A 14,381-nucleotide genomic window follows, 5' to 3' on the forward strand; every position below is an offset into this window, starting at 1 on the left:
TGATTTACATCTTGGTTCCACCTGTTAGCATAGCCGACTTCGTGATTACTGTCACCCAAGTCTGCTTCTGCTTTACTAGAGTTGCCAGCGAGGTAGAGACCTATGAAGCTGGTGCACTCCAGATGATCTGTCAACTGGGGGCGTGACCACAATGTGACTAGACCATATTGACCATACCATGAGGGCTAAGAAGTAAAATAAATATATATATATATTATATATATCACCACCTGACCAACCTAGCCAAAGTTAATGTGTGTTAACTAAGGCTTCAGAGTTAAGAAGTCGCCGTGCAGCGACTCCACAACTAAATTAAGAGCTCTTCCATAACCATTTTCTACAGGATAGGATGAGTAGTACTTCTTGCCCCAAGATTGTGTCTGCAGACACGTATGGCCCTAGCGAGCAGCAGATCTCATATGCCATCTTCACATCTCGCAGGGAGTGTGAAGTGAACCCAGAGTTGCTTCGCTAAAACATGGTACTCAGGATGTTGCTGAGTGCCATGCTCTGTTGAAATGCTTCCGAGGCCGCGCCCTCACCTCGTGAGCATTCAGATAAAAAGCTTTCAATCTTTGTGCAAACACAATGAAGGAGCATTTTTTTGAAAGAACTCCTTAACCCTAAAACCAGGGTGTACTTCGATATGGGCAAGTCTGGTCTTTTTCGGAACACTGCAGATTGCCCGACTGACTTCGACTTTCTTGATTTTAAGTAGATAAAACTTGAGAGACCTGACAGGGCACAGGACTCTCTCTGGCTCCTGCCCACTAACTTGTGCCATCCTTGCTTCCAAGATCCTGGCCCAAGGACAAAAAGGGTTTCCATTCTTAGGCCATAACGAAAGGCTTAGAGAGCACACCTCCTTGTGTTCTCTAAAGCCAAAACTTGTGACGATGGCTTAAAATCTCACTAACCCTCTTTGTCGTATCTAGGGTGGTTAGAAGAAGGCCTTCCTGATCACATACAAGAAGTTAACAGGCAGGAGAGGTTCGAATGCTTTGACATCACGAACTTCAGACTACGTCTAAGTTCCATATTGAAAGCTTCGATCCGGAAATGCACAGTCTGTACTAAAGTCAGGTGAACGACCAGTTGACCAGTCAGACGAATCAAGGACAGCAAGGCTGTACCCTGAAGACCAAAAGGCACTATTCTTAGCTGAAGGATTGAGTGTCTGGACTGCCTGGGCGATTCAATCTAAGCAAACCTTGGGGGTGTATCAACGCAACCCAACGTCGTCCGCAATCGACTTCGTCAATAAGAAACTCAGGGCTACTATATGTCGCCTGATCTCGCACGAGTGTCTGACTCCGAGAAAACAGGCGAGGCAAAAAGTAGATGGTGAGCTAGAATCGAGATTCCACAGACCTCAATGATCGTGAAGGTCTTTGTTGTTTGACAGATGCAAATCTGTCAAACAACATTCTCTGTTGTCTGTTCGCACTGGCAGAATTTTCAAAACTCTCGGCAACCGCTAGACCACTGGTAGTTCAGGTGATCTCCCCCACGTTCCCGTGGCGCTGGTACTTGGAACTATTCCCGTTTTCCTCAGATTTTCTCTGAACCCTGTCTCCTGAGGGGAGGAGGGTGGGAATTTAATTATATATACTGCCAGGTAAGTATGCATAAAACTTTATTGTATCATAACAATATCATTTTTATGCATGACACTTACCTGGCAGGTATATATATAGCTGATTGACACATTTGGAGGTGGGTCACAGACAGCAACATCGTCATAATCAAAAATTAACTTAATTTTTAAAATTATTATTTAAGTTCCTTACCTGCTAAGGTAGCTGACTTCGTAGGTCCTGCCTCTTAGCCTGCTAAACCTTAGTAGCTCTCAACTAGGATGTGACCTGTTTGTTGAGAAAGCTAATAACAAGGGTCTGACAACTGGACGGGACCAATTTGTTGACAGGAAACCCTAGCCCTCTCTTACCAGGGGCATTCATGCTAGGATAAGTTGAGACCACCTGAACCACACACAAAGCTAACGTAACACATTACACTTCACATACTGAAGAGGAAATAACCCTCTCAGACAACCATAAAAAGAACACCACTTAATTAAAATACCTAGCATGTTAGTAATCTATCGTTGCTGCCGTCGATCGAGACGATTCGTACGGACTTTTGCAATCCTGTAACGAACCTCTAGATGATCGTTACATTCTACTGCCTGTTGTTATAATCGGCTCTTTCTCGTAAACTCGAGCAGGGACCGAGAGAAGATACTTCTTAAGATATGAGAGAGCTGTGGAATATCAGAGTTGATGTGGACCACTGGTTCCAAAAACTCGTTTCGAGGACTGGAGGGACTACCGAATTGCATTTACTTCTTTCAGATTAAGATCCAGGACATCTGAAACACTATCCAGATGTCCGGCACCTTCTTTCTATCATGACGCACTGAGAGATGTTCAGAATAATTCCTAGATCTTGAATAATATTTCAGTTTCCCGGTAGGAAAAAACTGTGGTCTGAATTGCAGTCTATTCGGGGAAACAAACTTCTTCAGGAAGGAAATGGTCCCCAGCAAGCTCATCCATTCCCTCCCCGAGTATGCTTACTTCCCTATAAGGCTGCGCTTTGCCTAAGCAGGAGAGCATATAAAAGTGCAATGTTGCGGTAGACTCGTAGTTCTATACCGTGCGGTAACGAGCACCGAAAGGATTAAGAGATAACTGTTGAACATAGTAAGGCAAAACTAATGCAAACGTTTTATTCATTCACGTAGGAAATCCCCTCAATCTTAGGCTAAAGTCCGTGATTGTAGGACAGAGATACAGTTAGTCAGTCAATCCCGCAGGAGAGACGTAACCGCCAGCACAGAGATACGGTTAGTCAGTCAATCCCGCAGGAGAGAGAGACGTAGCCTACAGCGCATGACAGCGCGACGATCTGTTACTGGTGGCTCGGTTGGAACTTGGACAGTCAGACACAGCAGCAGCCAGCAGCTTACGAACGTCGTCTCTTAACTTTATGTCTGGGTTGCCAGCTACCCTATTCTACGAAGAAATAGGTCCGTTATTTTTTGAACAAAAAGAGACTCTCAAGCTGGTATATTTAAGCGAAACAGAAAACGCTAAATATATAGATACGTTTGTGTCGTCAGAACATTACCATACAACGGTAAAAGATAAATCGGAAACTCCTGGAAGGCTGCAGGGTGGAGTGACGATTAAATGTCCTTAAAATAGTAGACAATAGACCTCTCGGTTGCCATCCGAAGAGGTAACTACAGCAAGCGTGTATGACTTGAACCAACCAGTAGTAAAATAACGCAAGGCAAAAAAAAAATTTTATTATATCACAATAAAGTTTGTTCATACTTACCTGGCAGACATATATATAGCTGAATTCGGAAATACAGCTACATACATATCTGACAGGCAAGTTTCATGAACAAAACTTAGAGAAATTCGAAGCAGAACATCTGGAATGCTTCTTTTAAGAATTACTGGACATAAGCGTTCATTGACGTAGTCTACAAGTCTATTTCTTGTACGAGTCTGCGAATGAGGAAGGAGAGCTCTTCCGAACCTTGTCCTTATTCGCTTACGCAATATCAAGTTAATGAGATGTTTGTCAATGAGAACTAACCCATTAACGGTACAGAGAGATATTTTGTCAATGAGGGGAGACCCACTTACTTGACAAAACGATAGTATATTGTCAATGGGGGAAAGTCACTGAATTGACAAAACGTAATCCAGGAAGTCGAGCCTTTTATTTTCGATTCCCGTCTCAAACAAGGAAGGGACAAGAATCCTGTTAAAAAGACTGGGCTTACGGTAGGTAGACGACGATGCTCAATCGGCATGGAAGTCTCGACTAGAAACTAACCAAAATCTATCATCTGAAAAACCCTTTCAGATGGTCTAAAAAGCTTTAAATTTATTGGCAGTATGGCAAAGGAAGTCTTGTCTTGCGCTTTCCTGAAGAGCGTCCTTTTGATGAGTGCCTTTGCAAGAATCCTACTGAACGTTGCCGAAAATCCTGACGTTCAGGACGTCGAGCCTTTGCATAACCCGTAAACTGTCTTATCTCAAAGTCTTGACTGAGGTAGAGAAAACGAGATCTTCCCTTGAGCTTTCCTTAACTCCATCCACCTTTGCGAAAAGCAATATAATATTGACAGACCTCTCTTGAATTCACGAACCGAGTCTTGCTGCTGGGTTTCGAAGACGAAGTTCTGTTCACTTTCTTGAGGCTCAAATCTTAAACAAGAGCTTGAAGAGTTCAACAGAAACGTTCTGTGCGCGCTCGGTGTCCACTGGCGAGGACGCTCGGCGTCCTGGTGCGCGCTCGGCGTCCTCGTTGACGAGGACGCTCGGCGTCCACTGGCTAGAGGACGCTCGGCGTCCTGGTGCGCGCTCGGCGGCCACTGGCGAGGACGCTCGGCGTCCACTGGTGAGTGCGTCCATCCGAGCGTCCTGTTCAAGCCGATCGTCCAAATAAGCGTGCAGAAAAGCGTCACGCTCCTGACAGGCGTCAAAACAGCGAGAGAAACTGCCTTCTTTTTCCTATTTCTTGGTGGAAAGAAGTACACGTGATCAGGCAACTTTCGCCTTCTTACTTCTCACTGAAACACATAACGAGGGAGAAGGGAAGGGACGTGAAGCGTCCTCTTTCTATAAAGCTTCTTAGAGGGCGCGAGTCCTTCCGAGAGCTCCAACCCTTGTGCGGGAGGACGCCTCGGAGGACGAGAAGCAATCCTTCAGGATTCGTGCATGTGCACGCACTTTGGCAGTCTGGGTATTTTCATCAGAAAACTGCCGAAGGCACGCCAGATCGGTGGGGTTCCCTGTAACCCTCCTTCGGCTTTCGACATGCCTCTCCCTTGGTTCGGGAGTTCGACAGAGGTCTAGACCTAGAGGCGTTATAAGGCCGATCTGACGCACCCTCCACTACACAAGGGGCACTGTCACTGCACTTAGCCACTTCACTATTGCTCTCTAAAGCAAACACTTTCGATTCTAAGTTACGATCGAAATAGTATAAGAGAAAGGGCAATAACCTCTACAGACACTGTTTTAGGGCCCGAAGGCAACATTACAGGGTTAGGCGTAACAAAAACAGAAGTAGAACTCTTCACAACAATGAAGGAGAGCGATCACCTCTCGCAGACATAGTCATAACCCGTAGGCCATACTAACAGCGTTAGGCAAAATTAAAGTCTACCGGAAAGGTTAGCAGTATCACTACCCTGACTTTCGTAATGATTAATAAGCGTAACATACTAAACAAACTTTTTCCTTACGGAATTAGACACGTTTACTGATTAATTGCGTACATACGAATCATACTTTTTCCTTACGGAAATAGACATGTTTACTGATTAATTGCGCCCCCCAAGTGCGGAACTACCGAAGCTTTCGGTAGCCACACCCTATCTTTGCAGACAACACCCTCTGAAACTAGCCTAACTAGATTCAGATATCTTATGCAAAAATGAATCAAATTCAAATCAATTTAAGATAGCGTATGCCTAGCCACAAATCCAAGTAAATAAATTAAAAAGACAATTAGGATACTTAGCGGCAAATGAAGTTTCCAAAATCCTAAGCCGGAGGTACTGAAAACAGGTGTTTTCAGTACCGGCGACAGAAAATTTATGAATAGAAAATAATGGGAATGGTTCCTGATACCCGCCTCCCAGCGGCGGGAATGGGTATAACCACCTGGCCGACCACTGCGTGTGTCGGAAGTTTTTTAAATTCTGTCGGACTTCAGAAAATACAGCTATATATATACCTGCCAGGTAAGTGTCATGCATAAAAATGACAATTTGTCGAAAATTGCATTTTTCCTAACTATACAAACCTGAGGTCCTTTAACAATAGGAAGTAGCTAGCGGCAGCTGGAACGGTCGTAAGCTTCGAACAAGAGTGGAGACGGTAGTTAACTGCTTGTCCGACAGTCGCGCGCCCGCGCGACTGGGAGGTAAACAAATCACTTTTGCTTTTGGCCCATGCAAAATACGCAGAGTGAGGGGTGGCATGAGGAGGGACTATATGTAAAACGGACCTCAGGTTTTGTATAGTTAGGAAAAATGCAATTTTCGACAAATTGTCATTTGTTTGTTCCCGATACGTAATACAAACCATCGGTCCGCTTTAACAATAGGAAGACTCACTTCTTGGTGGGAGGAATCCTGAGTCTTTTGATGAACAGACTGGTGTTCGTCCATCCCTGGAATGCCTCCCTGGTCGTAAGAGCGAGGGAGGGATCCAAGCCTCTGTCCGATTGATCGGGGTGTGCACCGCCAGGATCAATGGTTCAGACCTCTGGGCCGAGTACTAAAGAGAGAGGCAAGCGTTTAATCTCTTCGTACCAGCAAGCAAGAACTTGTTCCTGTTTGCAAGAGGCAACATAAAGTATGGGTTGTCTCAAGCTGGCATCCACTTCCTCCCCCTTGTTTGGAGGAAGTGGTGGATATATGCTCCTATCCCTAGTGAACGGGATAGGATGGGGCTCTGTTGGAGTAGCTCACCTGCATCTTGTCCCTTATCCAGCAGGGTGACGACCGTGTCCCTCTAACCACAGGTAGAGGGGACGAAAAAGATGGGAAGAGGAGCCAGTCACACTCTCATTCACCATCCATTCTTACGGTCACACCAGGACTCGATGCTGTCCAGCCTGCGAGGGTTCTGGGTTCGCTACACAACGTGTTTAGGAGACACCACGGGTCCCAAGGAAAAAGATCCAAGGACCTGTGGGCAATATCCCGAAGGTAGAAGGAAGGGCATGTGGTCTGGTTGGACCAGACCCCTGCCTTCAGTACCTGCGCCAAGGAGAAGTTCTTGTGGACAAGGCAGCATCTCCTTCGCATCGAAGGCGGTGAAGTCCATTAGGGAGGGGATTGTGAACGACTCGAACCAATCGTCAGGGACCGCAAGGGTTCTGAGTCTTCGCTACGAAGTTCGGTACGAAATCGAGCGTCACGGATCCCCATCCCCTGGGTGCCTGACTTCGCAGGAGAAGTCATGCCGTTCCTCAGAGGAAAAGAAGGAAATAGTCGCATGACCTATCCCTCTTCTCTACTTCGGTGATGTCCAGTACCCATACTGGTCTGTCCGTTAGCAACGAAGTCTCTCGCCTCCTCCTATCCCCATGCAGCGAAGTTCTCGGTAGTGGATAGGACACCGACACTCCATGGTGGGTGTCAATGGTATGGGTACTGTGACAAGCTATTAAAACTCGAGTAATGGTTGCTGTGTAACAACCGAACTAAGTCAACAGCGTATTCGTAACTGACTCGGGTCGCTCTGACAGCTGCCGACTGACTTGCGTTCGGTAGGAGGCAAGTTGTCAAGCATCCGAGTAAGTCACGTGACCTTCGCCTTTAAAGGGTTATGCCGAGAGACCAAACAAAATGATGTATTTGCTTGTCACCAATGCCGCAGCAAGCGAGGTGATGATTCTCTTAAGGCATGTACCCAACAGGCGAAAGTCAATTGCCTTCTAGAGACCGAGGTCCCTGAAGGTAAAACATCTCATGTTTGTTGAATCTCAGCTAAGGAGAAACAACACTATGTACCGTTGAAGACGAAGGTAGATATTGAATGCAACCTACGTCTTCACATATGAATCGAGAGAAGGATCTCAAGATTCATAACCTGTGCTTACAAATGACTGAAAATGCTAACCGCTATTTCATTGCTGTCCGGTGAGAAGTCGTAGTTGCAATGAAAGCGGGGCGTTCTTCGGTAATGAAAACACAGGTGAAAGCCGCCTGAAGAACTGCTTCTCATGGCTGAACATTTGGAGGTAGAGCTGTCAGGTCGGAGAGTAGGCGATGTCTTCTGACACATCTTGTAATTCGGGTTGAACAATGAACAATTGTACACCTACGAATACGAGATATTTTGAAGACAAACTCAGATGTCTGCAAAATCATTCGCATTATCGCAGTGCGATGCAGCGGAGACTTGTACAGACTTCTGTTACCGTGCGGTAAACAGAAAGATGAAAGAGTCCAAGAGATATCTCTGTTGAAAATTCTCGCAATGTCGAAGGCGATGGAATCTAGCGTCACCGCAGTAGATGGTCCTTCATTATTGCGAAAATCCCCGTTAATCAGAGACCTAAGTCCATGATTGTTAGGCAGAGATACGGTTCGGTAGTCAATCAAGCAGGGGAGAGAGAGACATACATGACCGTGAATCTCGGAGGCCCAGCTGATACTGAGCTGCTATCAGGCAGTTCAATACGCAGGGTTGGTTTGAGCCTGCTGACTCGTCAATCCATGGAGTTGCCAGGTAATCCATTATTCCACGAAGGAATGCGTTCGGCTAGAACTACCGAGCATAAAAGATATGCTCGGGCAATTATTTAGGCGAAACGAATTTCGGTAAATATAAAGTTGAAATGGTGTTGTCGTGACAAAACCATAAGTATATAAAATTGAAACTGAAAACTCCTGGGAGGTTGCAGGCAACCCCGAGTTGCAGTTCCATTAGAATACTTCTCGTCTAAGTCGCAATCCGTAGAATAACTAGGATATTGCGCCTACCCTCGGACAATTCAACTGCTTAGCAGATCATGTCGCGAGGTTAATATACGTAGTATATTTGTAGGATTCTGAACAAACGATCTCCATCCTAAATTCTTTCCTTCAAGAAAACAAAATAAGGATTGGAGATCGACCACCTTCGTTCTCTATCAAAGAGAGTGAAGGAGAAGTCTTCCTCGAAGGAAAGCTTCAATGGTGAACAGAATACTAAGACGATAGTTCAAGCCAAACTGGATATTCCCGTCCGATCTCCTCTATTCCAGGTTGGTCGCCTACTGTGAGATAGTTTCTTTCTTTCAGCAGTCTTCTTTACAATGCTAGAAATTCCAGGAATTCGAGCATAGGCGAGGTTCCCGATTATCGTGTAACATATCGGGGATTCTCGTCTCGCTCACTTTGGACCGTGGTCTCGCGTAAGTGTTTGAAGATCGTAAAAAAAACTCGAACACTCTGAATGCGCTAGAAATTCCGTAGAATTCTAAGCAGTCTGCGAAACCCCCACCGAATTCGTCAAACGATATCGGCTGGTGGTCCTCTCGATTCCCGTAGAAATCGAGAATGGAGCAGGATTCCTCCTCAACGACCGGGGCTTACGTCAGGTAGGACCCGAAGGTCCCTCCGGTAGCGCAGTCCCGAACGTGGGATCCTACAAAGAAATCTCTGTAGGATCCTTCCCCTTTCCCTCGTAGCCGTAAGGAGGGAGGGAATGGGGAAGGAATTGGATACTCGCTCGCCTTCCCAGTGGAACTAGCAGTTGGAGAAGAGTAGGAGCAGCCATCGCCTTGCGGCGATGGCCTCTCAGAGTCTGGGAAAACGTATCGTCAGGAGAAAACGTTTTCCCCGCGGAGGGTTACGAACTCTCACTGTAGGTAAGGGTCTGCCGCCACTGTGAACGTCGTCTGGTGGGGGCTGCTGATCGACACCTGACAGGAGAGAGCCGATACCGTCCTCCGACTCATTCCAGTCCTCGTCGAGGTCGAAACCTCTCAGGAGGACCGAAGGAGTATTTAAATACGGTGTCCGAAGACACGTAGAAAACGCCGCTGTCGCAGTAGAGGAGGTGGAAGTAGCTTGATCGACCGGCCAGAACTGAGAGAGCCTTCTTGTCCGGAGACGAGAGACACTGGTTCGAGACAGAATCGGCAAGCTCCGATCGCGGCAGACCCACCGTCGGTTTGGGTTCCCTCTCGGGCCCCCAAACGACTCGAGCAGAGACGTGGGCTCTGCTGGTGGGAGCGGCAATCCTTCCGCAGGGTCATTATGCTGACGAATCAGCTTAATGACTTCTGCAAATTCCTCTGTATCTCGGGAGTAACCGCGTCTTGCGGAGTAGGACCGTCCAGTCCCTCCAACAAGAACAGATCCCTAGATACTCCTCCTTCAGAAGGAGGAGAGCGGCAGACCCCTGACGGTCGCCTCCAGCTAATTGCGCGTATGTCCTGGTCGGTCCTAGAACCGTGCCTGGTCCATACGGCGTCATAGCGGGGTCGGGTCGCGAGCGGCGCACCTCTCGCGATCACTCATAGTACCTCGCTCCTCGCCAGTCTTCTGCTCCGCCGCCGCTGTCTTGACGGCGAGCGAGCTCGGGCGTCAAAAACTTTGGCTGGACGGTCTTTCTTGGAAGAGCGTCCACTCGGTTCTTCTCGCGAACGAGAAGCGGCGAGACGGAACCTGGTTTAGCGGCAGACCCGCTAGCACCAGGTGAGGACGCACCAGCCGAGGCTGGTGCCCTCTGGTCCCCGTCGACTTCTTCTTTGCAGAAGAAGCGACGGGCCCCGTTCCCGAAGGAACAGGAGGACCAGCAGAAGAGCTCCCCAGCTCGCCTGAGCGAGCCGGGCCCTTAGAAGATCCCGAAGGAGTCTTCTTAGGGGGGAAGGAGGCAACCTTCTTCTTCTTCGGCTGTTTGGCCTAGAAGTCGAAGGGGAAGGAGAGGCAGCGGACGACGAAGAAGACGACGAAGACGACGACGACACCTTCTTCCTCTTCCTCTTCTTCTTCGCCAGGCTCCGCAGGACAGACGTCAGGTCTTCCATCCAGGAGGGCGCCGGGGCAGTTGCCGAAGCAACAGGGCCCGACTGCACCTGTCCGGAAAGACCTGAGACTGTGACAGCATCACCAACAGCAGGAACAACAGGAACAGGTCCAGGAACAGCAGGAAACATCTGAAAGTGAATGAGCAGCAGGCACCTGATCTGAAAGGGAATGAGCGGCTGGGACAGCAACAGGTACGGCAGGCACGGCAGTACCACAGGAGAGACAGGCGTCCTGTCGGCAGCTACCGTCATCCTCGGCACTGGCGGCAGGTCCAGGGGGGGTACTCTCTTGGGCAGCGGCAGTCCGGGGTCGGCAATACAGAACCCAGGTGGCGGTGGCACCGTCCTGATTGGCACGGCAGGAATTGGTTCTGGATTGCAGCCGTGGGTGTTACCGACATGACATGTGGTGTGTACACCAGGTGCGGTGACCTCTCCTATGCTGGTGTCGAGATTCGTGGTTGTTGTAGTGGTTACCGTATCATGAGTGACCACTGCCGACCCCGCCAACCGCTGAATCAACCCCTGCAGTCCCAGCGACTCCCACACCTGTCCCAGGTCGTCCTCGCTGATGGCAAACCTGCGGAAGCAACAGTCGGGTTAGTTAGAGGGGCTTCCTCGCGCCTGGGGGGAGAGAAACCCACCCAGAGCGGACGGAAGACCCCGAGTACAACTGGACGTCCGCCCGTTACCAAAGGAGTCACTGGACTTTCCGATGACTTCTTGTGTCCTCGTACAGCACCCACTGCGCCTCTGACGAATGCATACACGTTACACAGGGCTCGTTGCGGGAGCACTCTCGCCCCCGACAACGAGTACAAACCTCGTGAGGATCTACATCTACATCCAAGGTCGTCTCCCACGGATGTAGCACCTGCGGTAACATAGATAGATTAGTAAGAGGGGTTCCCTCACGCACGGGGGGAAGAACATGCCCCACCCCGAACGCAAGGAAGACCCCAAAAAATACAAATACAATGAAGAAGCTGAGCGGGGGCAGGAAGGAAGACGAAGAATCGGCTACCAAGGGAGTCGCGGGAGAGCTTTCCGACGACTTCCTGGCAGACCTTCGCTTCCCCCACCGCACAGCAGTGAAAAGTAATATGAAAATGAAAACAGAATACTGCCCTTGCGATTCACTTCATAGAACTTGGAGAAAAGATCAATTCCCGGGTAAGAACGGAAACTTGATCCAATAATATGATGCTATCATAAAATATATATGAAAATGAAACAGAATACTGCACTTGCGATTTCATTTCACATAAAAAATCGTAAGGATCAATTCCCGGGTAAGAACGAAAATTGATCCAGATTAAATTCATGCAATCAATAAAAGAAAATGAAAAGAATATTGCAATTGCGAATCCACTTTCATTGCATTCTATTATACAAAATTAAAAGTTCGTGCCGAGCGCAATCACACTCTCGGTAAACGAACGCACAGGGCAAAATATAATGAAAAAAGTAACTCACATTTTTCAATTACACCCTTTCGCCCAAATACATGACTCGGCGCGAGCGCGCCCGCCCTCGGCACCGAGACATAATTCAAGGGTTCATAATTAAGTAATGAAAATGAAAACAGTGTACTTACAGTTTCATTTTCAAGTCAAACAAACCATTAGTAGAAAACACAATATAAACAAAGCATACGACGATGAAGCGGGCAGAGAGCGATGACGAACACGTCCTTCACACCCGCGGCCGAAAGCAAAAGTAATTTGTTTACCTCCCAGTCGCGCGGCGCGCGACTGTCGGACAAGCAGTTAACTACCGTTCTCTCCCCTTGTTCGAAGCTTACGACCGTTCCAGCTGCCGCTAGCTACTTCCTATTGTTAAAGGACCGATGGTTTGTATTACGTATCGGAACAAATAGTAGACAATAGACCTCTCGGTTGCCATCCGAAGAGGTAACTACAGCAAGCGTGTATGACTTGAACCAACCAGTAGTAAAATAACGCAAGGCAAAAAATTTTATTATATCACAATAAAGTTTGTTCATACTTACCTGGCAGACAATATATATAGCTGAATTCGGAAATACAGCTACATACATATCTGACAGCAAGTTTTATGAACAAAACTTAGAGAATCGAAGCAGACATCTCAAGCTTCTTAAGATACTGGACATAAGCGTTCATTGACGTAGTCTACAAGTCTATTTCTTGTACGAGTCTGCGAATGAGGAAGGAGAGCTCTTCCGAACCTTGTCCTTATTCGCTTACGCAATATCAAGTTAATGAGATGTTTGTCAATGAGAACTAACCCATTAACGGTACAGAGAGATATTTTGTCAATGAGGGGAGACCCACTTACTTGACAAAACGATAGTATATTGTCAATGGGGGAAAGTCACTGAATTGACAAAACGTAATCCAGGAAGTCGAGCCTTTTATTTTTCGATTCCCGTCTCAAACAAGGAAGGGACAAGAATCCTGTTAAAAGACTGGGCTTACGGTAGGTAGAACGACGATGCTCAATCGGCATGGAAGTCTCGACTAGAAACTAACAAAATCTATCATCTGAAAAACCCTTTCAGATGGTCTAAAAAGCTTTAAATTTATTGGCAGTATGGCAAAGGAAGTCTTGTCTTGCGCTTTCCTGAAGAGCGTCCTTTTGATGAGTGCCTTTGCAAGAATCCTACTGAACGTTGCCGAAAATCCTGACGTTCAGGACGTCGAGCCTTTGCATAACCCGTAACTGTCTATCTCAAAGTCTTGACTGAGGTAGAGAAAACGAGATCTTCCCTTGAGCTTTCCTTAACTCCATCCACCTTTGCGAAAAGCAATATAATATTGACAGACCTCTCTTGAATTCACGAAACCCGAGGTCTTGCTGGGTTTCGAAGACGAAGTTCTGTTCACTTTCTTGAGGCTCAAATCTTAAACAAGAGCTTGAAGAGTTCAACAGAAACGTTCTGGTGCGCGCTCGGCGTCCACTGGCGAGGACGCTCGGCGTCCTGGTGCGCGCTCGGCGTCCACTGACGAGGACGCTCGGCGTCCACTGGCGAGGACGCTCGGCGTCCTGGTGCGCGCTCGGCGGCCACTGGCGAGGACGCTCGGCGTCCACTGGTGAGTGCGTCCATCCGAGCGTCCTGTTCAAGCCGATCGTCCAAATAAGCGTGCAGAAAAGCGTCACGCTCCTGACAGGCGTCAAAAACAAGCGAGAGAAACTGCCTTCTTTTTCCTATTTCTTGGTGGAAATAAGTAACACGTGATCAGGCAACTTTCGCCTTCTTACTTCTCACTGAAACACATAACGAGGGAGAAGGGTGACGTGAAGGCGTCCTCTTCTATAAAGCTTCTTAGAGGGTTTAGCGAGCGAGTCCTTCCGAGAGCTCCAACCCTTGTGCGGGGAGACGCCCTCGGAGGACGAGAAGCATCCTTCAGGATTCGTGCATGTGCACGCACTTTGGCAGTCTGGGTATTTTCATCAGAAACTGCCGAAGGCACGCCAGATCGGTGGGGTTCCCTGTAACCCTCCTTCGGCTTTCGACATGCCCTCTCACCCTTGGTTCTGGGAGTTCGACAGAGGTCTAGACCTAGAGGCGTTATAGGCCGATCTGACGCACCCTCCACTACACAAGGGGCACTGTCACTGCACTTAGCCACTTCACTATTGCTCTCTAAAGCAAACACTTTCGATTCTAAGTTACGAATCGAAATAGTATAAGAGAAGGGCAATAACCTCTACAGACACTGTTTTAGGGCCCGAAGGCAACATTACAGGGTTAGGCGTAACAAAAACAGAAGTAGAACTCTTCACAACAATGAAGGAGAGCGATCACCTCTCGCAGACATAGTTCATAAAACCCGTAG

General features: G+C 47.8%; 1 protein-coding gene across 3 annotated transcripts in view; it reads right to left on the reverse strand.

Annotated features, from left to right (window-relative positions):
- The window catches only part of LOC135207205 (TNF receptor-associated factor 6-A-like), a 47,972-nt gene that overhangs the window by 9,562 nt on the left and 24,029 nt on the right, over positions 1-14,381 (reverse strand). The window lies entirely within an intron of this gene.

Source organism: Macrobrachium nipponense, chromosome 32, assembly GCF_015104395.2.
Source record: "Macrobrachium nipponense isolate FS-2020 chromosome 32, ASM1510439v2, whole genome shotgun sequence".
Lineage (NCBI taxonomy): Eukaryota > Metazoa > Arthropoda > Malacostraca > Decapoda > Palaemonidae > Macrobrachium > Macrobrachium nipponense.